The sequence below is a fragment of the Neophocaena asiaeorientalis genome, unplaced genomic scaffold (assembly GCF_003031525.2).
Source record: "Neophocaena asiaeorientalis asiaeorientalis breed wild unplaced genomic scaffold, Neophocaena_asiaeorientalis_V1.1 scaffold695, whole genome shotgun sequence".
In the NCBI taxonomy this organism is placed as follows: domain Eukaryota; kingdom Metazoa; phylum Chordata; class Mammalia; order Artiodactyla; family Phocoenidae; genus Neophocaena; species Neophocaena asiaeorientalis.
In genome coordinates this window covers 106,722-113,929 of record NW_020174639.1, presented here as the reverse complement: position 1 = coordinate 113,929, position 7,208 = coordinate 106,722, and the positions used below count along the sequence as shown (strand labels likewise).

The window sequence follows — 7,208 nt, the reverse complement described above, 5'->3', positions numbered from 1 at the left end:
GCCATTTGTATGTCTTCTTTGGAGAAATGTCTATTTAGGGCTTCCACCCTTTTTTGGATTGGGTTGTTTGTTTTTTTGATATTGAGCAGCATGAGCTATTTGTGGTCAAAAAAGATCTTGCTGTAATTTATGTCAAAGCAAGTCCTGCTCATGTTTTCCTCTGAGAGTTTTATAGAGTCTGGCCTTACATTTAGGTCTTTAATCCATTTTGAGTTTATTTTTGTGTATGGTGTTAGGAAGTATTCTAATTACTTTCTTTTACATGTAGCTGTCCAGTTTTTCCAGCACCACTTATTGAAGAGGCTATATTTCCTCCATTTTATATTCTGGCCTCCTTTTTCATAGATTATGTGACCATAGGTGTCTTGGGACCAAGAAAATGAGTCTGAAAGGTGAGGATTTCTTCCTCCTTCAAACTGCTGACCCCATGATGGTAGGCATCGGACCTTCTGCCTCCTGCTCAGCCTCTGTTCCTGGAGGTGAGCACCTCCGGGTCTTTCACTTGGAGAAGCTGCTGGTCAGGCCCATCTCCTCCTCCACCTGCAGTGGTGCTTCAGTGGGAATCAGATTGGACGGCGTGTCCAGGTTCTGGAGGGACAGAAACTCTGACGTATCCATGGCACGTAATGTTTCTGTCTGAGGGTCTGAAGGAGTCACTGCTTGTCTGCTTTGCTCACAGGAAAAGGATGTGGTGGAGGAGGACGACAGGGGGATCGGGGGCGGGGAAAAAGTCTGCGGTGGTAGCTTCAGGCTGGGCTCATCAGGAGGCTGGGTGCTTAGCGCTGGAGCAGGAGGGGAAGGACAGCCCTTCCTCCTGCTGGCTGCCTGCGCCTTGCGGAGTCCCGGCACGCACACTGACACTGACAGGCCTCCTCTTGTTTGATGATGATCACAGGGACGCTGAGGCCAATCTGCTGTACAGTGCTCCCTGTGCTACTGGCTACTGGTACTGCAGTGGTAAAAAACACCTTCTCAACTTTAGATGTTTGCTGAATTTGTTCTTGGGTGTGTGGTGAGCTGGTGGCACCATTCAGTAACCACTGTAAGTTCTGTTCTCCCGTGACGAGGCTGGGCTGCAGGAGAGCCGTGTTCGGAGTCAGGGTGATGGTTATAGTGGGATTACTAGTTAGGACAGAGTTGGCATCCAGGGGCAGAGTCTGGACCATGGCCAGCAGGGGCTCAGTAGTACTCTGTGGCTGAGGCGGTGCTGCCATGGCTGACGCCACTGCCGCTGCTGACGCCAAAGCCCCAGCGACAACAGAAAGTCCGGGCACAATGGGCTGCGGTGCCTGAGGGTGTGGAAGAAACTCTTGATGATTAGCAGAAAACTGTGTGCTGTGGGGAACAGGCACTTCTGGAGGTTGTAAGAGAGCAGGTTGGTTGCCAAATGCAGCTTGCTGGGAGCCAGTTCCTAGGGAGGGAGCAGGCAGAGGAGTAGACGGTGCTGAGGCTGGTAGTAGAGACCGGGGTGGCTCGGATATGCCAGGCTGTCTGTTGAGGATCTTCCTGGATGGCTGGGTCAGCTGACTTCCAGAACATTGGTTCAAAAATGATGGCTGGTGAAAGTGTGCTGAAAGTGAGCATTCTGGCCTGTATTGGAATGTTCTTGAAATTCGGAATCTGTGGACAGAAGGCTTCAATTCCTCAGAGTGAGTGATTTGTCTCCTCGGATCCATTGTGATTTAGAAGTGCACTGTATGAATTTCCTTTGTTATCGTGACCTTTCCTGTGACTTTTGAGACTGCATTGAGTGCTGAAAGTTTTCTCACAGCTAGCATTTGGTGTTCGTAGATTTTCTGATGATGCCCATTCTGACCGGTGGGAGGTGATACCTCATTGTAGTTTTGATTTGCATTTCTCTAATAATTACTGATATTGAGCATCTTTTCACGTGTTTGTTGGCCATTTGTATGTCTTCTTTGGAGAAATGTCTATTTAGGGCTTCCACCCTTTTTTGGATTGGGTTGTTTGTTTTTTTGATATTGAGCAGCATGAGCTATTTGTGGTCAAAAAAGATCTTGCTGTAATTTATGTCAAAGCAAGTCCTGCTCATGTTTTCCTCTGAGAGTTTTATAGAGTCTGGCCTTACATTTAGGTCTTTAATCCATTTTGAGTTTATTTTTGTGTATGGTGTTAGGAAGTATTCTAATTACTTTCTTTTACATGTAGCTGTCCAGTTTTTCCAGCACCACTTATTGAAGAGGCTATATTTCCTCCATTTTATATTCTGGCCTCCTTTTTCATAGATTATGTGACCATAGGTGTCTTGGGACCAAGAAAATGAGTCTGAAAGGTGAGGATTTCTTCCTCCTTCAAACTGCTGACCCCATGATGGTAGGCATCGGACCTTCTGCCTCCTGCTCAGCCTCTGTTCCTGGAGGTGAGCACCTCCGGGTCTTTCACTTGGAGAAGCTGCTGGTCAGGCCCATCTCCTCCTCCACCTGCAGTGGTGCTTCAGTGGGAATCAGATTGGACGGCGTGTCCAGGTTCTGGAGGGACAGAAACTCTGACGTATCCATGGCACGTAATGTTTCTGTCTGAGGGTCTGAAGGAGTCACTGCTTGTCTGCTTTGCTCACAGGAAAAGGATGTGGTGGAGGAGGACGACAGGGGGATCGGGGGCGGGGAAAAAGTCTGCGGTGGTAGCTTCAGGCTGGGCTCATCAGGAGGCTGGGTGCTTAGCGCTGGAGCAGGAGGGGAAGGACAGCCCTTCCTCCTGCTGGCTGCCTGCGCCTTGCGGAGTCCCGGCACGCACACTGACACTGACAGGCCTCCTCTTGTTTGATGATGATCACAGGGACGCTGAGGCCAATCTGCTGTACAGTGCTCCCTGTGCTACTGGCTACTGGTACTGCAGTGGTAAAAAACACCTTCTCAACTTTAGATGTTTGCTGAATTTGTTCTTGGGTGTGTGGTGAGCTGGTGGCACCATTCAGTAACCACTGTAAGTTCTGTTCTCCCGTGACGAGGCTGGGCTGCAGGAGAGCCGTGTTCGGAGTCAGGGTGATGGTTATAGTGGGATTACTAGTTAGGACAGAGTTGGCATCCAGGGGCAGAGTCTGGACCATGGCCAGCAGGGGCTCAGTAGTACTCTGTGGCTGAGGCGGTGCTGCCATGGCTGACGCCACTGCCGCTGCTGACGCCAAAGCCCCAGCGACAACAGAAAGTCCGGGCACAATGGGCTGCGGTGCCTGAGGGTGTGGAAGAAACTCTTGATGATTAGCAGAAAACTGTGTGCTGTGGGGAACAGGCACTTCTGGAGGTTGTAAGAGAGCAGGTTGGTTGCCAAATGCAGCTTGCTGGGAGCCAGTTCCTAGGGAGGGAGCAGGCAGAGGAGTAGACGGTGCTGAGGCTGGTAGTAGAGACCGGGGTGGCTCGGATATGCCAGGCTGTCTGTTGAGGATCTTCCTGGATGGCTGGGTCAGCTGACTTCCAGAACATTGGTTCAAAAATGATGGCTGGTGAAAGTGTGCTGAAAGTGAGCATTCTGGCCTGTATTGGAATGTTCTTGAAATTCGGAATCTGTGGACAGAAGGCTTCAATTCCTCAGAGTGAGTGATTTGTCTCCTCGGATCCATTGTGATTTAGAAGTGCACTGTATGAATTTCCTTTGTTATCGTGACCTTTCCTGTGACTTTTGAGACTGCATTGAGTGCTGAAAGTTTTCTCACAGCCATTACTGGGGCAGACAAAGGGTCTTTCACCAGTATGTGTACGGACGTGAGTTTTGAGGTGGTGGCTTGCTGCAAATGCTTTTCCACAGCCATCATGATCACACCGAAATGGCTTTTCTCCTGTTTGGGTTCGAATGTGCTTCCTCAGATCACTGAGCATGGTGAAGTACTTGCTGCAGCCTTCAGATTCACAGTTAAACGTCTTCCCTGTGTGAAGCCTCTGATGTGTTTTCAGCCTGTACAGCGTGTTGAACGCCTTCTCACAGCCCTGCACTTTGCACTCAAACGGCTTCTCCTTTGTGTGCACCGCATGTGGATCCTGAGGCTGTAGGAGGTGAGGAAGGCCTTGCCGCAGGCCTCCTGATTACTGACAAAGGTGTACTCTCCCCGGTGGGTCTTCCGGTGGGTGCTCAGGTTGCCTGCTGTGCTGTAGGTGTGGGGACAGCCCTCAAAGGTGCACCGGTACCGCTTTACTTCGTTATGTTTCGTTTCTGGACATTCCGACTGCAGTTGTGAGGCCTGCACCTTCAATATTTCTTGGCATGGGCGTGGAACCAGGGTTTATTGTTAAATGAATCTGATCTGGTGAGATAATGTGTTGCACATAACCCTGGGACATTGCTTCATGATCTATTAGATGAAAGCCCTCTTCATCCCCTACTAGAAACGGCAAGTGTTCTCTGTACTGTCCGTCGTCATCTTCGTCTTTCAAAGTGCCAGGATCCTGCTTGATAAGAACAGTTGTCCTATCATAAACAGTTCCAGATGAGGAAGGCACCAGTCCATTCTTATACACAAACCTGAGCATCTTGTCATCAGGGGTCAGCTCATCTTCCTCTACCTCAAAGTAGCTGATGCTGTCATCTGGACTGTGTTCCCCCATGGTTCAGTCGTGCTCAGCCCAACTGTGAGAAATGGAAAGGTAGTGACCTGTCTCCGCGGCTCCCGGCAATGGCGGCGGTGGCAGCAGCTTCTCCCCTTCCCAGTGGCACCAAAACTTTCTTTTTTTAAAGTGAATTTTATTTCAAATGGTTTATATTACTTACCATACAGTAGATAGGCAATTAGTCCAAAGGAATCTCTTTTCTAATTTCATTTCCTTCAAGAGGACTTTTCTCCACCATTTCACCTTCTTGACTTTCCTGTCCTTGTATTGATGGGGTAGTATATTTCCATTACCTTTGTAATCTTTTTTCATTCCCCTTACAACTGAATTTAATTTAGTCTGCCATTCTAGACATGAAGTGTTGATCCAACTGAGTTATTTAAACTCAAAAAGGTACAGGATTTTTATTACTCCAATTCAAGTTTTATATGTGACAAGTTTGTCAAAGATGGAAGCCCAAGATTATTTTTAAAAGAGGAAAAGATTCTCTTGTGTTTGTGACTTTGGATAATGCATATAGCAGAACTGGTAACCACCCTTACCCCTGATGCCATTGATCTCCCAGATCATCTAGCACCTGTTAATCTATTGAAATTTACCATACATTTTTCCTTTCATCTTAACCTTACATTAAATATTTCCTGCAATGTAGATATCTGAGCCACTTAAAAACAAATAGTTTATTAAAAATTACATGGTATATAGGTTATTTTAGCACAGAGAGCACATTTTTTACCACCACATCTGTTACTAACATGATTCACTATCTAAGCAATGTGTGTATCTCTATGGTAAGGATGTGAGAATATGATTACAACCAAGTGATACAGGAGGCTATTTTCCTTATGTCATATGAGAAATTATAGGAGTCTAGACTAAATAAGGGGCAGAGGAAATGTATAAAACACACATGATTAAAGAGACCAAAGCTGTAGAGATCAACAAGATTTGATGACCTATTAGAAGGGGCAAAGTAGAGGACAGTGCTGTTAAGGAAATAAATACAAATTTGCCTTCGGTGACTAAATCTAGTCATGATGTCACTTTAAAAACTAAACACATTGAAGGGGCTAGATTTGTTATTGTATTCTGTTGGATTGATTGATTTAATTATTTCCATTTTGCATATATGAAACATGAAAGGAGATATCTGGTAGGCTGTTGGAGATATAGATCTGGATTACAAAAGAGATAGGACTACTATTCATTAGCAAACACGTAGTAGTCGAAGAGTGGATAGGGTTGTTTGGGAAGTTGTGGATGCAGAAGAGCAGAGGGCTTAGGACACAAGTTCAAAAAAATAACCCAGAAACTAAACAATAACTAGAAAAGTTAAGAAAGTAAGGAAAATGGTGCCACAAAATCTGATGGAAGGGGAAAATAAAATAAGGTCTAGAAAAGAGAAACTGAATGGATTAAAGATTTAGTTAATAAGACCTCTATGTGTAAACTGACAGAAGTATGATGACTTAACCTGCCTGAGGAAGTGCGCATGAATTGGGGTTGCTTATAAGGGTCACATGTTACTTGTAAACATGTATAATCTACCTGGACAGTGTTTTCAATCTTTGGAGATGATAACCAGAAGTGAATGTATTATATATTATAAGAAAAGTGTTTAAGATTATATATATGTATATGTTATACATAATAACATACTATATATAACTATATATATATATACACATATATACATATATATATATATATATATATATATATATATATATACACACACATGTACATATAATCTCCAGAAACTTCAGAATTTCTATACAGAGGAAGCTTATAGGTAGCATTCTAGTTGAAACAGAAAGCTAAGGAACATTTTTTGAGGTTGTATTTCCACAAGCACTTGGTATTTGCTTGGAGATTGTGTTTTATTAGGGGGTGACTGTGTGGAGGGCTGGCTGATGAAAATTGCGGTGATGAACTTAAGCTACTTAACTGCCATGAGCCAGATCTTGATATCACGGTTAGATCTGTGGAATCACATGTAGGTCACCCCTTGGGTTCTCTGTTGGTAACTTTGGGCGGGCTTTAATGAGGATGGCATGATGATCAGTTCTGGGTATTATACCTGTCCATTCCAAGTATAACAACCCATTTAAAAGTCTTCCCTAGAAGGTGAATATTAGATCTGATGGTCTTTTGAAATATCTTGCAACGCTGTTAATCAATACTTTTCGAAATCAACACTCCAATGTAATTATGATTTTTTTTAAAAAAGTGAAACAGTGGGCAAAGAAGTGGGCAAATGTTTTAAAATAGTGCAGGTTGGATCTCTGGGGATTTTAAAGAACCATGTGTTTGTTGAAAAAAAAGTGTTGCTCAAGCTTAAAAATAGTTGAAACTGAAACCAAGCATATTCATTTAAAAAGTTTATTCTACTCCAGACTCTTTCAGAACAACGTTATTTATTCTATTCAATCCCCATATCTTAACATAGTTGACAATGTTGGAGGTATTTCAAAGTTGACACTGCTGGTATAATTTCTGTGAATGTTTTAATGTCTATTGAAACATGAGAATCTCTAGAAACAGAAAAGCCATTCTTTCTTATCTTTCAAAAAAGTGTTTATATCTGCAAATGACCTCTCAAAAGAAATTTCCACAAATGTTATCTTTTTTATTGGTAAAAAGAGGAAA

At 44.0% G+C, this 7,208-nt stretch overlaps 2 pseudogenes; both read right to left on the bottom strand.

Annotated features, from left to right (window-relative positions):
• Positions 1-498: 498 nt before the first annotated feature.
• On the bottom strand, positions 499-2,330 carry LOC112408511 (metal regulatory transcription factor 1 pseudogene; annotated as a pseudogene).
• A 69-nt stretch (positions 2,331-2,399) lies between these two features.
• Positions 2,400-4,611, bottom strand: LOC112408512 (metal regulatory transcription factor 1 pseudogene; annotated as a pseudogene).
• Positions 4,612-7,208: the final 2,597 nt, after the last annotated feature.